This window comes from Myiozetetes cayanensis, unplaced genomic scaffold (assembly GCF_022539395.1).
Source record: "Myiozetetes cayanensis isolate MyiCay16 unplaced genomic scaffold, myiCay2020 scf9, whole genome shotgun sequence".
Taxonomy (NCBI): Eukaryota; Metazoa; Chordata; class Aves; order Passeriformes; family Tyrannidae; genus Myiozetetes; species Myiozetetes cayanensis.
The window spans coordinates 4,110,859-4,133,156 of NW_026088185.1; the positions used below are offsets into that span (position 1 = coordinate 4,110,859).

A 22,298-nucleotide genomic window follows, 5' to 3' on the forward strand; every position below is an offset into this window, starting at 1 on the left:
CTGTTGCTCTATAAATTTTGCATTATTGTGGGCCTCTGCTAACTTCACTCCCCAGTGTGCTCACAGATGTGCTTGGGATGCCCTTTTCACTCTGTGCACTTCACTGTATTTATGTGGATCTACCCTTTTCCCCCATGCTGTGAGGATCTCTTCTCCTCCAAAGGCTGCCTTGCCAGCTGCCCACCCCCAGCCAGGACCAGAGCAGTGCTTGGGTCAAATGGAAATTTACCTTTGCTGTTACTGCACTTGCCAGTGCTGTTAAATATTTACTATTATTACTAAGGCAGCTTTACTATTAGAAACCAGACTCTGTAGGTGGTGTTTTGGGACCCAGGAACCTGGAAATTAACTGACCTCCATGTATTACTTGCAACCACCTCCTCTTGCTCTCATCCTGCAGCTTTTGGCTAATGGGGGGACACTTGCAGCTCTAAGGGAGTTTTTCCTAGAGAGCTGAATCACAGAGAATATTTGAGCTTTTCTGTCTTGCAACATCTCTATAAATTGTCTTCCTGATTTTTATTTCCAATATATTATTTACAATGAGCAAGAAGTAATTAAAATACTGACGCTGCTCAGATGCGCTTCGTAGTTAAGGAAACGTCGTGTTAAATATTTAATGTAGCTATTTAAAAGCCAAATTCGCGTTCACATAGCGCCATCTGTCACTAAGCCTCTGCAGCTGCACAGGACAAGGGCATTTCATTTTTTTAGAGAACTAACATAACCCTTGGCAGCACTTAACTTCTTTAGGGGGAAAAACTGAAAAGGCAAAGGTTTCACAGCTCTCATTTTGCAGGGTGTTTGGTAACAGCGCAAACATCTGCACACAGAGCAACCTCAGGTTGGTTCCTGGTTTTCCAGGTTTTTACCCAGTTGACTGCTGGGCTCTGAGCATGTGGGCCTTGTGTGGAGCACAGCTCTTGCCTGTGGGTATGTGCCTCCTGACTTTCAGGTGGCTCGGGCTCATTCCCAATGACTTTCCAGGGGGGTTTTCGAGGCAGCTACCTGGGAGGCTTGTTCTCTGCCAGCTGTTCAGAGCTGCATGCTTAGTAAATGATTGGCACGGAGAAGTCATGGGTGAAGCATTAACTCTCTGGTGGGAACGATTTGGTGAACACAACTGCCAGTTTCAAATATTTATATCCTGTGGTGCTACCGCTGGAATGTTTTGATCAAATCCACTGCAACGTAAAAATTTATTTGTGGTTTTCATTCAAGCTCCTCAAGTAATTTTGCCTACGTCATCATTATCTGCCAGAAGTCATGTGAAATTGCAGTTGTATTAGCTTGAACTCAAAACTAGAGCACAACTAACACTTTTTATCTTGTTTTGTTGCACCCACACTTGGAGGCATAAAGAAAATAGATAAAGCAAACTGGGCTGGACACCACATTCACAACCAGAAAGGTAAAAGGTGGGCCACAGGAGCTACTGAAGGGTGAGAGCACAGCTTAAATCCCACGTGGGTGCTTAGAGCTTGGTAAGATCCTGAACATCACTGAGAACATGTCCTGCTCTTCTGCAGTGAGATGGACACTGGGCTCAGCACAGCTGGAAGAACTGCATCCTGCACATGCAGGATGACTGGAGACTTCTATGCTGTAAGCTTTGCCTGTGACAAAGCTGGCAAATTAAGCCTGGCCTCAAGAAGTTTATTTTGACTATTTCAGTAATTGTGGAAGGCCAGGAAAAGAAAAGGGCATCAATACTTGCTCATCTAGAACGGTGCACATTGGCTTATGCATACACACAGTCTGGGAAGCAGTGAGTATTCCCTGCTGTTACCTGCTGGTGGTTGTGTCACTTCACTCAATTCCTTGCAGCAAATGAAACCTGGAATGAGATAGAGAAAGCAGCAGGGTTTCCTTGTTGTGTTGCAGCACCCCCACTGGCAAATCTGGCGGCACTGAATGGACGTGGTCCCTTGTGCCATCTTTAGAGCCAGTTCCCCCTGACAGAGTGTTTGGGAACATATGAGAGGATGTGTGAACTGCCTGACATGGCTCCAGAGGTGGGGAACCTGCCTCGAAGGGCTCACTGCATTGCTCTTCTGCACAAAGCCCAGATGTTTTTCCTCCCATTTTCTTGCCCCTTCTGCCACTTCAGTGGGGCTGGGACATGGGAAGTGTCCCCGGGCAGAGCTGCCTGCTCTGGTGTCTGAGTTCCCTGATCCACTGGAGGCAACACCCGTCCCAGGTGTTGGGGAAGGGTCACATTGTGAAAAAAGGCAGCAAAGCTTTTAAAAACCACCCATGTGACACAGGTGCTAAATGTGTCACACACATCTCCCAGCCCAGCAATGCTTTTAAACTCATGCTGAGTTGAAGCAGATAAATTACACCCTCCCTGATGTGCACGGCAAAGTAGAAATGCACTTCCTTGAATAAATATGGTTAAATGTGCTCTTGAATGCTGCTCTCTGAGTCACTTAGGTATTACTGAAAGGCCACAGATAGAGTGATGTCATCGGTAAACAAGAACCAGGACTGGAAAAAAAGGGCTTATAAAATAATAATAATAATAATAGTAATAATAATAATCCTCGTAATGGCAGCAGAGCTCAGGTGCTCACTGCAGCCTGGTCTGTCAGCAGAGGTCAGCACAGCCCTCTGTGCTGCCCAGCCACCAGCTCACAGGATCTCCTCCCAGAGCTGTACGGGGAGCTGGGATTTCTTTTCTCCCCCTCTGGAAATGGGCTTTTGGACACATAGGAGCAGAATGATTATGCAGGTGTCTGCAGTTGAAAGGAAGACAATTAATCCCCACATCACCAAAAAGTGTACTGTTTGGGGTTTAATGAAGGTTTCTTCTCCACCTCCCCCCAAAATGGACGCTTTATAGTTTAAATTATTTATAGGTCTATTACAGAATAATCAGTACTAAGTACATATGCATACACAGAGCACAATAAATTATGTATCTTCCCTTAATATTTCATGAGTAAGAGCCATGGCATGTATTGATTTCATTTAGACCTGAGTTCAAGAGAGCATTTAAACACTCTTCTATTTTTAAATCCACGAATCATCATAATGGGACTGTTCAGGTGCTTTCGGTTAGATATATATTTAACAACTATGCTGAATTTGAGCCATAATGATAATCAGATTCTTATTTTGGACCAGTGCCCAAGGAAGGCAGTGGGAGCCATTTAATCAATGTTATGGGCTCTTGGAGTAAGATTAATTTTTTAATATGTGTGTGTATATATATATATACATTTAATGAAGGAAATTGAAGGTAGAGCTTCACTGAGAAATTGAAATTTGTCTGAGCCTGGAATCACCTTATATCATCATGGATTTCAGTAGCAATCTGAGAAATCAAGGCAAGATACGTTAAGTAACTCATTCCCCTATTGCCTAGCATGTGCCACCCTGAAGGCTGAACGTGAGTAACAGGAACTCATTTTTACCTAATGAAATCAAAAGCTTTTTTTTTTTTTCTGTCCTGAAAGATACAGGAAAAGTAAACTGTTGGGTTTTTTTAGGACAAAATGCTCAAAAGCACTTCCATAGTACAAGAACTTAAATCTCAGTGGAAGACTCGGGCCTCTGAGCCAACCGGGAGATGGCTTAGCCTGAACCACCTGGGAAGATTAGGACTTCCAGCTGCTTTCCTGTACAGATGTCCATGCTGCTGTTGAATTGGCTTAATCACCATAACAGTTTACATTTGGGGCATTTTGCTTATCCTGAATCTGCAGGTTTTAACTATGTGCTCGGTCTTCTCCAAACCAGCGGCTGGGATACATTTATGTCTTCCATGGAGAGGTCAGAAAGGACCAACAAGTCTTGTTAAGAAAGCACTTGCATTAAATAGCTTGTTTAATTTGGCCCTGATGGTAGCACTAAGAAGGAATCTACCATACAAATATTAGCACACACCTTATTTTCTTGGTTTTGTGGAAAAAAAAAATCAGATCACAACACCTGTGACTCTGCTTTGAGCCTTGCATTTCTTCTGCAGGACAAATCTAAAATTTCACTCTGGAGAATGTGGCTACAAGTAATATCATCATCCACAGGAAAATATGAAAGAAGTCCAGGCATAACCTAAAAGCCTAATTAACTGATTTCCATTAAATTACTTTTCCTTTTTTCCTCTCTTTCTTCCTCCAGGACATAGGCAAAGCTGGTGATTTTAATATTTGCAAACTACAAGGTGACTGTGCTTCTCTCTTTAGGTTTTTGTGACTAAGTAGTAATAATTATTAATGTTTCCCTCTGAAAACATCCTATGTGAACTGGCTCTTACAAAAAAGCCTATGTTTTATTCCTTTATTGTTATTACCATCAGATAATAATAGCAAGCTGTACTGGGCTACTGTTTATTTTTATAACACAGTGTTTGTAGTCGAGTCTGTATGTTTGTTCATGTGTTAATATGGACATAAATATTGAGCCATTCTGGGTAAAAAACTTCACCTCTACTGGATCTTTAATATTGCTGTGCTTTGCTTCCACAAGATGTTCTTGCAGTGAACTGAAAAAATCCATGCAGATCTTTCCTGTGGTTCTAAAATTCGGAGTTGATCGTTTCTTTCCGGTCGCTGTAAGAATGAAATTATATTGGGGTGGTTTGCTGTGTGTTAAGAAAAAAGTCATTTTCAAACTGTGGCCACCAAATTCTGAACCTCTGATGGGTCCCAAGCCACCCTCCTCAAACTCTGCCTCTGTATTGCTCAGCCATAACATCTGAGATCCAGAAAGAATCCAGCTACTGAGACTAAATGTGGTGGGTTTTTTCAGCTGGATAGGCCAAGTTCATGGGATTTAAATGATACCATGGCAATGTTTAATCCATTCCCACTTCCACAGTCTTTTTATTTCCTAAGAAAACCCAGGGACTGTTATTTATCATCTCATCTGAAAAGGGCAGAAGGCTAATTATTTTTCACTTACCTGGAAGGATTTAGAATTTGTGGCATTCACAGAGTAGCAAATGTTTAGGAGGTCTCCATATCAAGCTGCAACTTTCTTCAATTCACTTCTGTAGACTAAAATTTTTTGGTTTAGATTTTAAGGATTTATTTCATATGTCAGTAGCTGTTAAACATCCTGCAGGAAAAAATCTCAGAAGACATCCATTTGTAGATAGAGTCCTTTTTATCTGGGGCAAAATACAAAGACCTGCAAGCAAGCCAATATTTAATTGTATTATCTAATGGCATAAAAATTTAGTTACAGCTCTCTTTAATAAAATAAATGTGGAGTCTCATACGATAATCCTAATATTAGATTAAGCCACACCTTATGGCTCTCAGTTCACTTTATGTGACAAACCAAGAGCCTTGAATGTTTCCTGCAGAAATGCCCTTTTATTTCTGCTTGGGGCTTATGAGTTGAAAAGACTTTCAGAGATATGGCTAAACCTGGTGCATTGTTTAGATCACAATTTCTTTTACAGTCTTCCTTCTAACAAAGGAAATGCCGTGGCTGTTTTGGAGCAGCAGATATCCAGCATAATGGAAAGTGCAGAATGCTTAGGGAAGGAGCATCAGAACAGAGAGAACTTATAGAGGTCCTGCTCAGAGATGCCTGGAAATGAGCGGTCTGACCCCTGCCTTCAGCAGGTGCCAGTGCTCGTGGGTTTGTCTCCACCTCCTCTGAGCCCATGTCGGCTTTTCACCTTCACAAAGTCCTCTGCCAGTGAGTTCTGCAGATCAACTGCATCTGTTCCCATAAAGATGCCTCCTGCTAGGCAGAGAATAGCCTGAGGCTCATGTGCCTGGTAGATCCTGTGTAAATCCCGGCTGAAGGCAGGGAGAGCTGCCCAGTCACTGATAGTAACGCCAGTTCCTAAATTTCAGCTTCAGACTTGAGCTTTGGGCTGCCTACAATAGAAAGCTTTTCTGATTTCCACAGCAAGAATGATGGAATGAAATTCATGGCCGAGAAGGTGCAAGGAACAAAAACGAATTCTAGCAAGTGGTAAAATACGTGATCTTATGGCGTCAGGTTGGAAGCACAGGCTCTGCATCTGCTACCAAGTGTCTGTGTAACCCTGATGTGCCCATCTGGAAAGGAGATAGAAATGTTATTATTGACCTAGAAATGACACAGCTCCCAGCAGGTGGGCACAGGCTGCCTGAAACACTTTGATGTCTTTGTCGTCACAGCAGCTTTGGAGGATGAGATGGTGACTTGGGTGCGCCTTTGATGCCAGCCTGGCATCTTAACTATTGAGCTGTTCTGCTGTGCCTCTCCAGCCAGCCATTTCCTGTGGCATGAGCCTTCATTCATAGTTGTCTGCAAGTGTTTTTTAAGAGCAGAGTGAAGCTGGTGTTAGAAGAGAAGCATGTTTGCCTGTTGGGCAGCAGCAGCTCAGATACCTCACTACTGCAGTTATATTTGATGGTGCATGCACTTTGCTTCAGGAAAGCTGCCAAATGGCATTATGCTCCTACGTCAGAGCTCTATGCAGATGAAAAAAAAAAAAAAGTGAATTTCCACGCGCTTTTTGGCCACAAAAGTGCTTGCAGGTCTTTATGCAGCTTCAACAGGCTGGGATCAAGGTCTGGCTCAGACCAAAAAGCACCATTGGAACTGATGTTGACTGTGCTGAGCTGGGGCTTATCAAGGGGCTCAGAAAAGGGTGAAGGTTCCCCAGCCAAGTGCCCTAGGACTAAAGGACAGAATTACAGTCTGATCCCCAGCTCACGACCCCAGGAAGAGGTTGCTTTCTCCTAAATGTTTATGTAGAGGAATTTTTTTAACTCTTTGTCATGACTCTTCTTTAGCTTCCAAGTCAGGTGTGGCAGTCCTGGGACCAGCTGCGGTTGGATCAGGCTTTTCTCCTATTTCAAAGGTTAGGAAAACTTCCTCATTTCTGTTTCATTAACCTTGCTTATGATCTTCCACTTTTCTTTCTGCAGCAAGTGGAAGTCCATGAGTCCCCAGCCATGTAGATAATTTTTCTAGGTTTGTTTCTCAGTCTCAGTGAGTGTAGATCCACTGTCCTGACATCAGTGGCTGATTTTGAATCCTTTTGGCTCTGATCTGAAGCCCACTGAAGGCCATAGAGGTTTTCCCAGCATGTTTAACATTACCCAGCTTCGAAGTATTGCTTCCCTCTCGACTTGCCACCACACATTCCTACAGGATAACTTGCCCTTGCCACATCATTTGGACTGCCCAGCTGTTGCTTAGCTACAAGACTCTATGAGAGCCCAAGCCATAGCAGAGTGGGCACTTAAGCATTTCAAACACAACAAGAACCAAAGGATGCTCATCAATGAACGTGCAGGTATATTACAGGTCCTGAAATCTGAGGTTTTAGTGACCATGGCCATGACCTTTGAGCTTACACAGCTCTGGTTTTTACCAGCTCGGGTTTTGGTGGAACCAGCTTGTTGGCAGACTGTGGCCAGAGACAACAATTTTAAGGAATGTGTGTTCTTCAGGGGAAATTGCTAAAGGAAGGCCCTCAAAAGAGGGAAACAGGATAGGAAAGGAGCTCCTTGTTGCTGAGAGGAAAAGCTGTGATTGTCAGGGTTAAGGCCTGGTTACTGGAGTCAGGGTAAGCGATGCGCTACCGATGTAAACAGCAGAACTGGCCAGAGCTGCTACGTATGAATTGATCTGTCTCTGCAGCAGTGACACTTTGCAGCTCTTACCCTGACAGTTTGCATAAGGGACTTGTTTTATATCTCCAGGAACTGGGATTGCATTTTTGCAGCCTCATACAAATGAATGCCACCGTTTGCCCAGGACATGTCCTTGGTTCCCACAGCAGCTATGTGTGAAAGACACAGCACTGTGCTTCCAGCAACATTAATAGTCTGGAGGTGAGTGCTCAGCTCGACAGTTGAATTTAATAACAGTTCATCTGAATGCAGGAGAAAATTTCTCTAAACCTCTAGCAGCATCTGGTAGGGACTCACTCTTCAGCTCTGTGGTGACTGTGGCTGTGGCTTGTGTGGAGAGGTAGCCTGGAGAAAGCCCTTCTTGAGGTTCAGCTGCCTTCAGTGTGAGTCAGCAATGGGAATAAAGATAAGAGCCAACAGCTGAACAGTGCTAGACCATCCCCAGAGCGAGGTTGGAATGGCATTGTGCTCAAGAGCTTCCTGGGAGTAAATGGTCATGCTGGTCCATAGCTGAAAAGCAACCAAGTTCCTGTCTACACCTCTGGTGTGATGCCAGACCAAGGGGACCTGTGGCAAGGCGAGGATTGCAGTTTTGGTTTTCTTTTTATCTTCTTTTTCTCCAAAGATTGCTCTTGGTGTTTGCATTAAAGGTGTGAGTTCATGGAGACACCACAGCTGACCATATAAGGGGACAACTCTTTTTCCTCCCCTGTTTTACGACAGGGAAACAACACAAACAAAACCTGACCAGTTAAGAAGAGAGGAGTTCACTACAAAATACTGTATACTGGATTACTGGTCTATTTACAGTGACACAGCCCTACTGAGAAAATGCACATCAAGGGTGACTCACATTGTTGTTATTTCTTCTTGTTAACAGCTATTTAACTTTAACATCTATGTAAGCAGCGAGGAACAAACCTCTCCTGGGAAAGTGTTAGTGCTTTTTGATCCCTAAACTCAAAAGCAAGAGAAGCTCTTAGTGAAACACTCAGTGATGTGCCTAATTTTTGTAGAGCTGCCTCTGGAAAAACAGGGGAAATCCCCCAAAACTCATAATCAAGTGGGACCTAATAAGATACCACATTAATGTGTGGGAACTCAGCTCATGGGGACTTGTGCCACATAAACGGAGTTGTTCTAACACCAACAAAAGAGACGAAATTTGAAAATAACCTGAAACACTGCCCAGATTTTTTACTTTGTTTCCTGTATGCTCACTTGCCTGTTACTTCTAAACCCATGTTGCCTCTCACTTAGCAGTGGAGTTGTGCCCAGGTAAAGGCACTGCTTGTACACTCGTTAAATATTAGTTTTATAATTCATATCCATTCTTTGGTCCCAGGGTATCATTCGCAGCAAATTATTCTGCTGTGTTATGTTGTCTATTGATCACTCTTTTTTGCCTTTTACCCTTGTTGTTGTCGTTCTTTTTCCTGTCTCTTGCAGAAACTGGTGCCAGGCCATTAGGAAACTGAATTAATAAACCTTCATATTGATTTTTCTTGACCATATAGCTGACGTTATCGAGCAAGGACCTTGCCTTGAGCTGTGCAGAAGGGGTTTTGCTAAGCACTTGACAGCTCTCCTCATTCCTTTGCTTCATTACCTTCCCTCTCTTTCCTACCTCATCATTTGCAAGAGGAGGAGATTCTTAAAACCATTATGTAGAGTCACTTCACTTCACTGTCAGGCTCCTTTTTCTGGCAGCCACACAAATGATGGGATTTTTCTTTCTTTTCACTCCAGAGGTACACAAACAGATCAGCCCATTTGCTAAAAGCCTCAGCACTGACACCACGGTATCCATGGCAACGCACCAACCTGCGCAAGCATCTGCAGACACTTCAAAATACCAAGCGATGACAAGGAGTTGTTTCAGACAATGGATGTTTATGGGTGTCACAACCATGTGAAATACTTCTCTCTCCACCCATCAGCTCCTTGATTATAAGGTGCTTTATATTTTTCTTGCAGCTCCTTTGTTAGAATCCATGATTCAAGGCAGAATTAATCCCTATTTTGATGTTCGTTCGCTTGGTTGGGTTTTTTTTTTTTTTTCCACTTAGTCACTTAGATGACTGGCTGAGGTACCTCATGGGAATGAGCATCCCAAGCTCTGCTGTTAACCTTCCTCTTTGAACTGAGTTGTAGTACAGGCTCTTCAAGTGATAAAATTCAAAGTTGTAATTGAAAAAGAAGTGGTCTGTGTCAGCTAACTAACAGAGCTGGTTGTGTGAGTGCTCGGCTGAGTGGTGATTTGCCACAGCATGTTGCATGAGCTACTGCTTTCCTATAGTGATGATAGATTTATTAAGAACCATTGAAACATTTTTGAGGAATGTTTTAAGTTTATCCACCTGCTGGCATAGCAGAGACTGTGCTACTGTGTTTACAGATTCTGGTCTTCACCAGACCCGTAGCTCTGTTCAGCTCTGCTTTCAGGAGATAACATTCAGGTGCTCAGGCTGCACATCTGAAGCTGGCTGCAGAAAATGTATCAGTTCATTAGAACAGGCACTTACCTGCAAAAACATCTGTAATTCAGACTAAGGAACTGCATCTAGAGCACTGATAGACAGCTAAGTCCTGTGCTGATGGTGACCACAGGTTAGGAGCAGTTTTATAACGCAGCAAAACAGCAGGAAGTCTTCAGGCATTCAGGACCATCCTCCTCAAATCAGGGAAGTATTTCTACCTCACTAAGATGTGATGGGTGTGCTTATCAATCAGGTTGAGGCCAGTCTCAAAACTGGACTGGACAACTGCATGTGTTGTTCACACAAAGGCTGAGTGTGAGGCTGAGTTTGAGGTTTGGTAAAGGGAAGGAGCCCAAGTACATTGATGCTTAACCTCCAGCCACAGCCTCATTCTGTCTGTAATGTTTCCACTCTCTTAAGAAGTAACATTGGTGTTTTATTCATAGAAAGGCAGAGAGAAATACAAAGCCCAAACCCAAGATGAACTATGTTGCCCCATATGGTGATGTTAACTTGATTAGGCTAATCTGTTTTCCGCTGATGGTTTAAGCTTTAGGCTTGGAAAAGGCAGTAGCATTTACATGTTTGAACACAAGAGGAGCATATTAAAAAGCCTTATCAAAATTCCACATTAATAAAACAAGCTATCAGTGCATCAGAGCACTGATGAGCTTCCATGTGCAAGCATGCAAGCATCATAATAGATTCTTTGTAAGGTCTTTAATCCTCAGTAGCTGCTGTTGGAAAAATTCAGGCTTTTCCCTAGAACAGGAAATTAAATCTCAAAAATAATACATCTCTTGTATTCTGTCCAGTTTGACTATTCAGTAACTTACACATTATATCTATTTTGAAAAGCAGCTTTTTCATATGGTTGCCTTTCAGATGCAATGCATAAGATTTCACAACTTAAAAACTTAACGTGTGTTCTGTTCATCTTCTGTTTGATCCTGTAAGTAGGCAGCAGATAGTTGTTGGGTTTTTTGTTTGGTTGGTTGGTTTTCATTTTTTTTAATTTCATTGGAAGACATGGTAAGACTGACTGATGCAGTAGTTTTATTCCCACAGCTTTCAAGAGAGATAAAGAAGGCAATGCTTGTAGTGGTGAGATGCTGGAGATGGCAAAACAAACAACCCAAGTTCAAAGTTGCACTTATTACTTCCTGGCAATCATCATTCACTAGTTATAATTAGAAAATAACAAGAGCAACAAAACATATTTTCCTAGAGAGTTTGGGGTTTTTTTTCCTTCTTGGGGAGATGGAAACTTAATAGCTGAAATGTTGTTTTGTGCCCCAGAAAATGGGTTAAAGCAGTAAAAACTGGTTTAGGCAAAGAACTTTCTACAGCTGAATTGTGCAGGGATCAATACTCCTCTTGCTTCCTTTTGGGTACGTTTATGATTCCTCCTGTGAGATGTCTCTTACATGACAAGCCTGACACCCAGCTTTCTCCTCTTCAGCAAAGGAATCATCCCCACAACCAAGATGTCACAGAGCCTCAAGAGCTGAGACGAAAAAGTACCCAGGTTAGGTAAATGCTGGGGGAAGAAACTCTGCACATAACCATGAACTCTGTAAGGGAACTCCACCGTCCATTTTTCACACTGGTACATTGTCCTTTACTTTCAATTACAGCAGTGAAAAATGAAGACAATCCCTGGAATACATTCTCTACTGCAATTCTAATCTCCTTGTATCCCCACGAGCTGGTGGCACAAGTATTTTGTACCCTCTCTCTGCTTTCAAATTATTCTACTTCTCATGCAGAGACTGGCTTTTGACACCAAAAGCATTTAGCAAATTAGAGTGTAGCTCCCTGAATCTAATTCTTCCATCATAATTCATATGGGTACCTACAGTCCCTTGGACAAAAAGACCAAAGATAACTAAATCTACAAAGGCAGCTTTGCTCTGGTGCAAGTCCTTCCACTGGGCCAGATCTCACCTTTGCTTAAAGCTTTCCTGTAGCAACCTGAGGCATTTACATTTACAAATAGGCATATATCTTCAAATAACCTTTGACAGAGAAATTATGGGAGAGAGGCAGAAAAAAGAAGGCTTTTACATGGAAATGTTACTGGAAATGAGTTGATGAGATACAGTTGGGTTTCTTGTCTTAAACAGAAACAAAATTTGAGTGTAGTTCGTGATGCAAAGCCAGGGGTAAGTACATACTATTTTCAGTGGAAGCTTTTGCTTTGCTTAGTGGTTGATAACCATTTGAAGGCGCTTTTCAGTTCACCTTTCTTCCCCATTGCCTCCTTTGGGCACTAGAGGGACCCTGAAGTTTTCCAGCCCATGGAAACAACTCAGCAATGCCGAGGCGGGAGCGCTGCCTTTCCCGGTCACCTTAGCTTAGGTGTTTCCAAGGGGAAAGGTGGGAAAAATCTGCTCAACTGGTTGTTAAACGTCCCCACAGACTGCTAACATGCCCCTGGGAAAAGTGTGCAAAGGGGCTGTAGCCATCCTTTCCTTTATTTCATCATGCACACTGGTGCTTGCAGCTCTTCCCATCATCAATAAATAAGAGCTGACTTTGCCTTGATTGCTCTGTTTGCTCAGCCAATGTTGTGACATTGGCACCAAGGCTTGAGTCACTGCGTTTTTGAGAAATTAAATGTTTCCTTCCCCAGCCTGAAGTGATGCCAAACACCTAAGTTGCCACTGCTGCAGCTCAAAAACCTGTCAGAGGAGAAGTGGCAGATTGTTGTTTTAACTATACAGAAAGAGAATATGTATTGACACAAATCCCTTTTAGAACAATATTTTCCAGATAGAGTTTCAAATGAACCTGTTCTAAAGAGGGCTATAGGCAATGTCATTCCTTTTTCTTTTAGCAGGCAGGCAAAAAAATCCTCTGCATTTGACTTACTAGACCTCCATATAGAGATCCATAATTCAGCATGTCAGAGCTTTACTATAAAGCTCACGGTTTATGAGGTGATGTAAAAATCTATTTTTCCTTTGTACAAAAAAAATCTTTCCCCACTATCTCTTAGTGGGATGATGCTTTTTGATCTCTCCATGAATATTTCTAATAAAAATACGTGCATGCATTTTAACATCTCTATAACATGAATTAAAAAGAATTTTTCCTGTCTTAAAACGTCTAGTGTCAACACTGTTGTTGAATATTTAATGTGAAGTATAATGTAATTTGACTAGATAATTATCTCGGGGGAAATGGTGGCTGCCACATTGTTTTTTCCTGTGTTTATTTTTCATCATCTTTGATGATTGTTTAAAGGAGAGATGGAACTGAATGACTAACTTCCAAGACTCGCTTTCTCTCTCTCTCTCTCTCTCTCTCTGCAGACTGCTGCTGAACAGACAGGCAGCTGCCATGCTGCATCTGAGCCAGAGGCATTGATTCCTCCATGGCACATGGAATGTTCTGAGCATTTCTCCAGTTAGTTACATCACCCCTCTGATCTCTAGGAATCTATATGGACAGTGCACAGTCTATTTACTGCATAGGTGTCTTTCCATTAAGACAACTCTTCATTTCTTCCATGATCCCCATCGCAGTATTTGTTTCCAACAAAAGCATAAGATGTCTGTCGTTCCCCCCTTTCTTCTTTTTTTTTTTTTTTTTTTGTATTGTCATAAGCTTTAAATGAATCTAATTTCCATTTGGATGAAGTGTAACTTCTCCTTGATCAACTCAACTGCTCATTCCCTCTCAGGGCTCCTTCTGATTAGGCTTTATGTAAGCCTGCATTTGCATTATCTACATGGTGAGAGGATGGGCTTGCAGGGAAAGATCCATCAAGGTCTTTGCATGGACATGGAGGCCTCCAAGGGCAGGCACAAACAGAAGACAGCAGGGGGAAGGCACTGCTGATCCTCAGGGTGCTGGGGACACTGGTGCACTTTCCTTATGCCTTGAACCAGTGTCTTTCCTCCTGGCAGCCCGAGAGAAAGACTCACTGCAGCAAATCCATTTCCTCTGACAGCATCTCCTCCAGATGGATATATATCAGCAATGGTGAGTAACCAGAGGGGAACATGATGGCTTTGTCCTCTTGGCAAGATTCTGCTCCCTTTGCACACCACTGATTTACAGATGACATGCAAGAAAAGAGCAGTGGTAGGAAGTTCTCTCAAAGAGCTTGAGAAGGGCTCAGGAAAGCAACTGGAAGAAATGTTTGTAGCCTTGACTCACAGCTTCAGACCTTATAATGGAAATTTCCTGTTTTACAAATACATAAAAATACTTAAAATAATTTGGCATTCTCTAGTCTCTTCATTAACATTGATGTGCCATTAATGTGGAATATAATCCAATGTAGTAGTTGTTGAGGGATGACCACCTCTGTATGACGAAACAGAAGCAAAGGTGGGACCTTGGCTATCCTGAATCTGTTTTGACCACTCAGACACTAATGCCCCAAATATAAATAAAAATAGCAATATTTATCTTTACTGGATCCCCTTTGTTTCAAAACACTTTTTTAGGTTAATACCGGCATGAGATACTTGGAATTGCTGTTTAAGATTCTGATAGACTGGCTTTTTGAACACGCATTTTTAACAAACCCAACAGACTAATTTGTTTAGGAAATTTCAGAAGAGGTAAGAAAGCACCATTTTACTCTTTCATCTCCAGCCCAGGGAACTGAAACGACGTGGTGCTGGCTAGAAGGGGTGAGATGAGCCAATGCTCCTATCAGTGGCATTGCAGGAGGGATGACTTTGGAATATAGAAACCATAATTGATGTTCTGAGGGGCTGAGGAAGAAAGTTCATTCGAGAATCTGGTAAGTGACAAAGTAATAGGATATCTTTTATTGCCAAATTCCAGGAAACGGCTGGATAGCTCAGCCCTAGGAGACCAGTGTGTAAGTAAGAAGCAGCGCAGTGTTCCATAGACCCGTTTTTTTCACCGATCTCACCATTATTCCCTCTCTTTCCCTAGAGAAAAAGGAGGAATCAGACTGAGCCGGGACTTGCAGCGTCGGAAGACCCAAATGAAATCAGGTAAGGGGCTTTCGGGCTGGTTTTCTCCCGGGGGCAGGGCGGCGCTGACCGTCCCGGAGCGCGGGTGTCTCCGCAATGCAGGGGCCGGGGCGGGGCGGTGCGAAGGGGCCGCTCCCCCTCCGCCACCCCCGCCGGCGCGGGGGCCCTGCGGGCGCGGCGGGGCCGGGGCGGGGCGGCGGCAGCGGGGCGGGGCCGGGGGCGCGCAGGCGGCCGCGTCCCGCCACAGCCCGAGAGCTGCGGGGCGGGTCGGGCTCAGCCGGGCACGGCACTGCGCGGGCGGCGCCGCCGCGTCCTCTCCGTGCCCGTGGGTGCCGGCGGCCGCCGCGGCGCTCAGGTAAGGGCCGGGCCGAGCCCCGTGGGAGGCGGGACGGGCGGGGCGGGGGCGCGGGCAGGGGGCGCAGGGGGCCCCGGCGCCGCGCGCTCCCTCCCTCAGCCCCTCGGTGTGCGGCCCCGCTGCGGTCCCGCACCGGAGTTCGCCGCCGGTCGCCCCCGCCCGACCTGCCGGAGGTAATGGGAGGGATAAAAGCCCCCGGTGACGCCCGTTTTACCTTCGTGGGGGCAGCTGCCTCCGAGGGCTCTGAGCATCTCCGGGCTGTGAAAGCCCTTCGGAGGATGTGACTCTCCGTCCTCTCCTGCCCCCACCTCTAAGCTCCTCTAAGGGGATCTGCGCGGCTGAACAAAGAGCGTTGTGTGAGGCGAGGGGGTGCGAGGGCTGTAAGCGCTGTTAATTTGCGTCGGGGAGGTGGGGATGGGGGGAACACCCTGAAAGAAAAAAGGTTCCCTGTGTTCCCGATGGTTCTGCATCGGCCGCAGATCCCGTGAGGAAGCAGCCGCGCACGGGAGGCCGGCGGCGAACAAAGCCTTTTTATGTAAGAAAATGATGTAAAGCGTGCCCCGCTGCAGGTAGGAGCCGCGTTCTGGTGCTGCGCCGACCGACCCCGGTCTGCCCTGCGCACCCGCTGGGGCACTCACTGCCACCTGCCCTTCGGATGAGATGTGCTCCGTGGAACACCTTCGGGAAAGAAGGGGGTGTGCCGCATGTCTCCCTGTGTAAGACATCGGCATGGTTAATTTTCCCCGTGCAGGAATTTTCAGCTTTCCTCTAAATAATGATATTCTTTTGTTTTGCTGGTGGGTTTTCATGTGGGATTCTTTCTGAGGCGAAGTAGATGGCTTTCACATGTAAGTGGGCATTAACACAGGGTCATGTAGTAGAGTAGGGTGCGTACATACATATGTTATAAGTCTTACTTATTCTAGGTCTCCAGCATCTCTTTTCATAATGTGTCATGTCTTTGCAGTCATATCAATAAATCATACTCCATCCTTTCTCAAAAAATCACTTGCTGTCCAGCATTTGGGCTGCTTGTGGTTCAGGAAACCTGTCCCTTTTGTTTTCTGAAGCGTTCTTCCTTGCAGGATTGAAGCACGTATCCTTTCTGTTCTGGTTCTTGCCGTTAGCTCCACGAACCTTTGTTTTCTCTCCATGAAAGAATCTGTTTCTTTTCACCTGTGCTGGTTTAGACTTGCAGGGATGTCTAGACTGCAGATCTCATAGCCAATGCGCCCAAGAAGAGCTTCAGCTGCAGACTGTATTTATTTTCTATAGCTCCTCTTTCTTCCCTCCTGACTGGATGACGTGATCACAGTATCTCAGACCTTGCCTGGGAAGAGAATGTGCTGAGAGGGCATGACCTAGTGAAGTTACCCCTGCCATTACTTTATAAATCCCTAAGAATGAGAGAATGGACACCTTCCCTGAGTGTGCTAAAAGCTCTCTTCAGGTAGTATAGAGCTAGTCCAGTTAAGTTTGTGGGTGGGTGTTCATTTCTGCTGCTGATGTTCTGAAAGTGTGATATGTAAAATGGAACCCAAACTCGCCCTTGTAGCTCTTCGGTCTGAGAACCACCAAATTCCTCGCTGAGGATTTCATTTCACCCCTTTGCAAAAACACTGATGATGCACTCAGCAGTGAGCAAGACTCCAGCCTTAATGTGGTACCAGTCTCCTGGGGCTCAGGCATTCACAGATGAGCTAAAGTAACACACTGAAAATAACCCCCATGGCTTAGACCATTCAGCATGGACATAAAACGTGCAGGTGAGCCCTGGCTCTGGGAGGAGGGGTGATCTCAGCAGTGGACCATGGTGCCCTAAGTTCTATCTCTTCTTCTCATTTTTTCTTATCTAATCAAGGGTCAGGATTTGGCTAATGAAACTTTCAAGTTATTGCACCTATATTGCCCATGGGTGTTTGAGAGAGGCCAAAGAACTGTCATCCTGAGAATAAAAAGTTGCTGTTCTTCTGTGGAGAGTTTTAGCACACTGGAGGGCAGTTCATTGTGCTTATAATGCAGATTGTTATATAAAGTGGCATTTGCAACCTTGATTTAGAGGTCTGATGTAATTGTTACGGTGTGTTATGTCATACCCACTTAGCTCTGCTCTTTAATATGTTTGGACAATAAAGAAATAGTTGTAATTGTAGTAATTGAATGACCCCTGAGGTGCTGCGCCCAGGCACAAGCGATCTGATCCCAGCAGTCCCTCAGTGAATTGCTGCAGTCTGTGGGTTAAGAATTCCCTTGTTGCTGGATGTTTTTCCAGAAGCTTACCTTTGCTTTCAGCCTGTGTCGTGCCCCTTTCTGTACGAGTTACCACTTGCTAAACCATATACCTGGATTCATAGAGGAAACATTTGCTCTATGTGCTGACACCAGCGGGCTCTGGTCCCTCTAGCACTGGCACTGTGCTTAAGAGCTGCCTGAGCTGTGGAAATTGCTAGAAATACCTAAACATAGAAATGGGGGGGTGTGTGTGTGGCCCATTGCAGATTCTGCTGGGCTGTTTCAGATATTACCCCCAATGTGGCATGTCCTGCACATGTGTTGGAGACAGGTTTGTTTTCTTAAAGCGGTCGGAAGAGGAAGAAGTCAACAAGAATTTAGGATGTGAGGACTTTATGGTGATGGCTTTCAGAAAGTCAGCTCTTGATCACAAACATTTCTGCAAAGCCGCAAGATACTGACAGAGCTTGAAATGCGGCTGCAGCGTCTGTGAGATCTGAAATCTCATCTGCCGTGGTGGGACAAATTACAAGTAGCTTAAGGAAGGAAAACAAAAGCTCTGATAGTAGTAGTATTCTGTAAATTGTGGGTAAGTCCAAAGGCCCAAGTTACTTACAGAACTACAGGCTTATAGGCCAGGCAGTGGCTGTGCTGAGACCTGATCTGGTAAAACATCTGGCTCACAGCCAAAGAACAAAAAAACACCCCTTGGCTTTACTGGTGTTCCCAAAGAGGCATTCCTGCCTGCAGGACACTTACAGCTGAACTGAAGCCTTACCTAGGACGAGGTCAGGGAGTGCTGCAGTTAACACGCACATGAAGAATAGCCAGAAATTTCTGAAGGTGTAGTAGGACTCCTAGGTGACTTCACAAGGTCCTTTCTGAAATGAATTATCTGACCCGGTGGTCATCTGTATGTTTTGTTTCTGTGCCACCTTAAAGCCCATGTGTGTGTTTGATGAACGCATGTGCTGATATGTAGAATTGTTCCTAAGACTCAAGGATGCTTGTTTTGGTCCATCTGGATTTATTCAGTTGTTCAAACACATGCTTAATTGCCCTTGAAAGTCAGCCTTAAGCATGTTTAAAAGTCAAGCATGTTTTTACAGAAAAGGGAACATTTTGCTGAGAAGAGAAAGAGAATAAATTCAGGGTATGTGGGCTCAGTGGCGGAAAAGCCTTGATGACATTTAGTGATGCCAAGTACTTCTGGAGTAAGCATGGAAATGAGCAACGTTCTGTGAAACCACACTATGGCTTTTCCCTCCCCAAACACATGCACGTGCTAATGCAGAGGAAGGGTGGGTCTTGACTTCTTTAGGGAGGTGCTTTTTCTTCCATTCTTTTGCTTCATATACAACTGTGCTTGGTAGCAGCAGTTCTGTACTGCATGTCAGCTAATAAAAAACAGCATGAGACTGATTTCCATAGGGTGGAGCTGATTTAGAGGATTGGTGCTGGAAAACAGGGGTGGTTTAAGCCATTTGCCTCAGTAGAAGAAAAAGCTTTTATTTCATGGGTAGGTTTGATCACAGGTTATGCTACTAAACTATACACGAGTGTTCTAGAAGGAGATTCAGTGTGACACTTGTAATTGCTTTCTAGGTATCGGAGGAAAGGACTGAGGTATCCATGGGGTTAATTTGGATTTCTGTGGCCACATGAGTTGCTGTACTAGCTGTTAAGAAGATTTGAGGTCTTGATTGACCCATTTTACTTTAACACTAATTGTTTGCTGTTGTGTTAAGGAGAAAAGATGAGCTAATGCTGTTGCCCCTTATGGTTTTACACTCATTGCTGTTTTTCCCTGCAGCAGTCTTGCAGATGAAACCGATCTTTGTTCTTTTGTCTTGACTGGGGAGCTGACGGGAGTGATAAGGAGACAACAGCTCCAGAGTGTAGGTGTTTATGCTCAGTATCCTGCATCTTGGATAAAGTGCCAGTTTGAAAGGAATTACTCTGGAAAGGTGTGGCTTGGGCAACCTCAATAATATAAAAATTTATTGAATCTCTTTGTTTTTTGTAATCTGCAAGACAGTTAGTGCTAGTTTATAGGCTTGACAAATGTTATGATATACTGTTTATCTTTTAGTATTTTTTAAATGTGTTGTTTTTCTAACTTTCTGTGGTGTAATGAGTGTTTATTTTTGCACATGGTGTCCATCTTCCAGAAAAAATATGTATGTATCTGTATGTCCATATGGTATAAGGGTGACAAAGGCCCGTTACAAACAGCAGTGTTAAGTGGAGAAAATCAGTGTAACTGTGTTGAATTAATTGAATCTGCACCAGACTTGCACCATCAGGAAAAAGACAATGCCACTTTCAGCTCTTGTTTTCTGATTATTGAAAATCTGGGGTACTTTTTCCCATCAGGGAAATAATCAGTTTATACCTGTGAATTCTTAAGTTATGGATTTTTAGATAGAATTAAGCCCCTCTAGCCAATTCTGCTCCTTCATTTAGAGTTGGCACTCATGGTTATGGGGATCTGAGGAATATTTCTTGCCTCATGTTGGTCAAGCCCTCAGCAAGAAGAAGGAAGGCTTTTTTTCTGTCAGTACTTCCAGTGGCTGTAATGCACTTAGCTTGCAGTAGCTTCCAGTGAGTTGAGTCTATGAAAAGTTGCTTTTCTCTTTGTGAAACTTGTAATTTTGTCCCCTGAGGGCGTTTTAAGCTAAATTTCAAGAGCTGTTTGCAAAATTAGCTGTATTTAAAGTGTGTGCAGCCTCTGGATAAAGAACACCAAAAAAAACCCCAAACAAAGCAAACCCAGTAGTCCAGTCATGTCAGCTAACTTGGCAACATTTAATTATAGGAACTATTGATTCAATTAACCCTATGCTTCCACTTTATTTCCTGGAGAGAATGATAGGGGCTAGTTTCTTGTTTAAGACTAGAAACAGTTAAGGAATGTAGAGGAATGTTGAGGAATATACATCACCTTTTAGAAGAGCTGTTTCCACGTGCCAAACTTGCCACTTTTCTTGAGGTTCTGATCTTGGATGAGCAAAGTTAGGAAATGAGAACATAGAGTAGGAATATTATAAAGGTTCTGAACAGATTCAGGGGTATGCTTTCAAAAATTCTGGCCTTGGTCCAAAGTTGATCCAGAGATGAACAGCAGAAAGTGCTGTGGACATGCAGAAGTGGCCTGGGTGCTTCACTGCTGGGTCAGAAATGTGTATCTGCTGGCTGTGAGTGCAGATTGATTGGCCTCCTTCCCTGCACTGCTCAACCGCGGTGTTGTCCAGGCAGTGCCTGGAGGAGGCCTGGCTAGGTTTGAGCTACAGTCCTTTTTGTTCTCCTCATTTCGTGTAAAAGGTATCTGTACAACTTGTTAAGCCAGTGCAGGCAATTGCAAGGTGGCAGACATAAAGTGCAAGGACACCCGTATCTCTGGGCAGGCTCAGAGACTGAGAGCGACTGCGAGCAAAACCTGTTGTCTGCGTCTGCTGTGGAACAGGCTGAAAACGCGTGTTCAAAATCCTTTGACTTTAGGGAGGGTTCAGGTCTGGATCTGAATTTTGGTGAGCTGGAAGTGTGGTTGGCTTGTTTTAGCTAACCAGCTCTCTTTGTGCCAGGTTACTGTTTTGTGCAGCAGCCTTTCTGTGACCGCCAGGTCTGAGCAGAAAGATCTGATTCCCTCACGGGGACTTCAGCCAGACCCGAGGCTCAGCGCTGCAGTGTGATGGCTCCCAGTGCCAACAGCTAACACTTGCTAATGTTAGCGTGTTTTCACTGTTCCCTGGCTGATTGTTGGACCAAGAGACTCCACAGCCTTTTAAAGCTCCTGCCCCTTTCTTGCAGCTGCTTCCACGTGGTCTGCTAAGGTATGCTTGGGCATCCGTTCCTCCTCTGGCCATGTGGTATCGCTCAGACAGCAGAGCTGCTATCTTTGTTTGAACTTCTGTGACTGTGGCTTGATTACCAGCAGCTGTACGTCCATGTGCAGGGTGCCTCTCTCTGACAGATCCCTGTCTGCTGGCTTTTCAAGGTGCTGGGCTGCTGTTTGGAGCTTGTGTTGCGGGGCGTTGCTTCCCTTGAGTGTGCTGAAGCCAATACTAGCTTTTATTTCCCTCAGCAATTAGCAGATGTTCAGGAAGGCAGAGGAAAAAAATCCAGGTTCTCAAAAAGGAGAGATGCAGGGGTGGAAGTTGAATGATTTGCAAAGGAGAAGGACAATGGCCCTTGCTCAAGGAGTGGTCTGGGTGATCGGTCATTCATATCCGATCATGCTTGTCAACCTGTAGCTTGGGGTGAGAGGGAATCAGAGGTGATGCCAGGTGTGATGGCCCTGAGCTGCTTTCATAGCTGCAGAATTACCCTGCCCTCCTTCAGTGCTCCCCTGCAGTGTGTTAGAAAATACGTGGTGCAGGCAGATAGCCACAGGAATAGGAGGGAGTTTTCTGCAATAAGAGTCAGCTCCTCCGGATTTATGGCAGAGTTGTTACTGATTTGCACTGATTCAGTCAGGGCAGAGTTTGGGCCAAAGGATGCTCCTCACAGGCTGTCAGAATGCTCAGAATGCCCCTGGGAGTTGGTGTCTGTGTTGCCAGGAGTCCAGATTAGACATGGCATTTAGGGTTGTGGCTAAGTGTGTCTGGAAGGAAGGTGGCAAGGTAGTTTCTTGTCCCCATCATCTGTCTTTTGTAAGGATTAATTTGATGTCCCATAA

The 22,298-nt window shown here is 44.4% G+C and overlaps 1 protein-coding gene across 1 annotated transcript in view; it reads left to right on the forward strand.

Annotated features, from left to right (window-relative positions):
* The first annotated feature begins 15,253 nt into the window (after positions 1-15,253).
* The window catches only part of MAP2 (microtubule associated protein 2), a 213,858-nt gene continuing 206,813 nt past the window's right edge, over positions 15,254-22,298 (forward strand). The window contains 1 exon segment of the mRNA XM_050339292.1: positions 15,254-15,388. The gene's annotated coding sequence lies outside the window, so the exon portion shown is untranslated.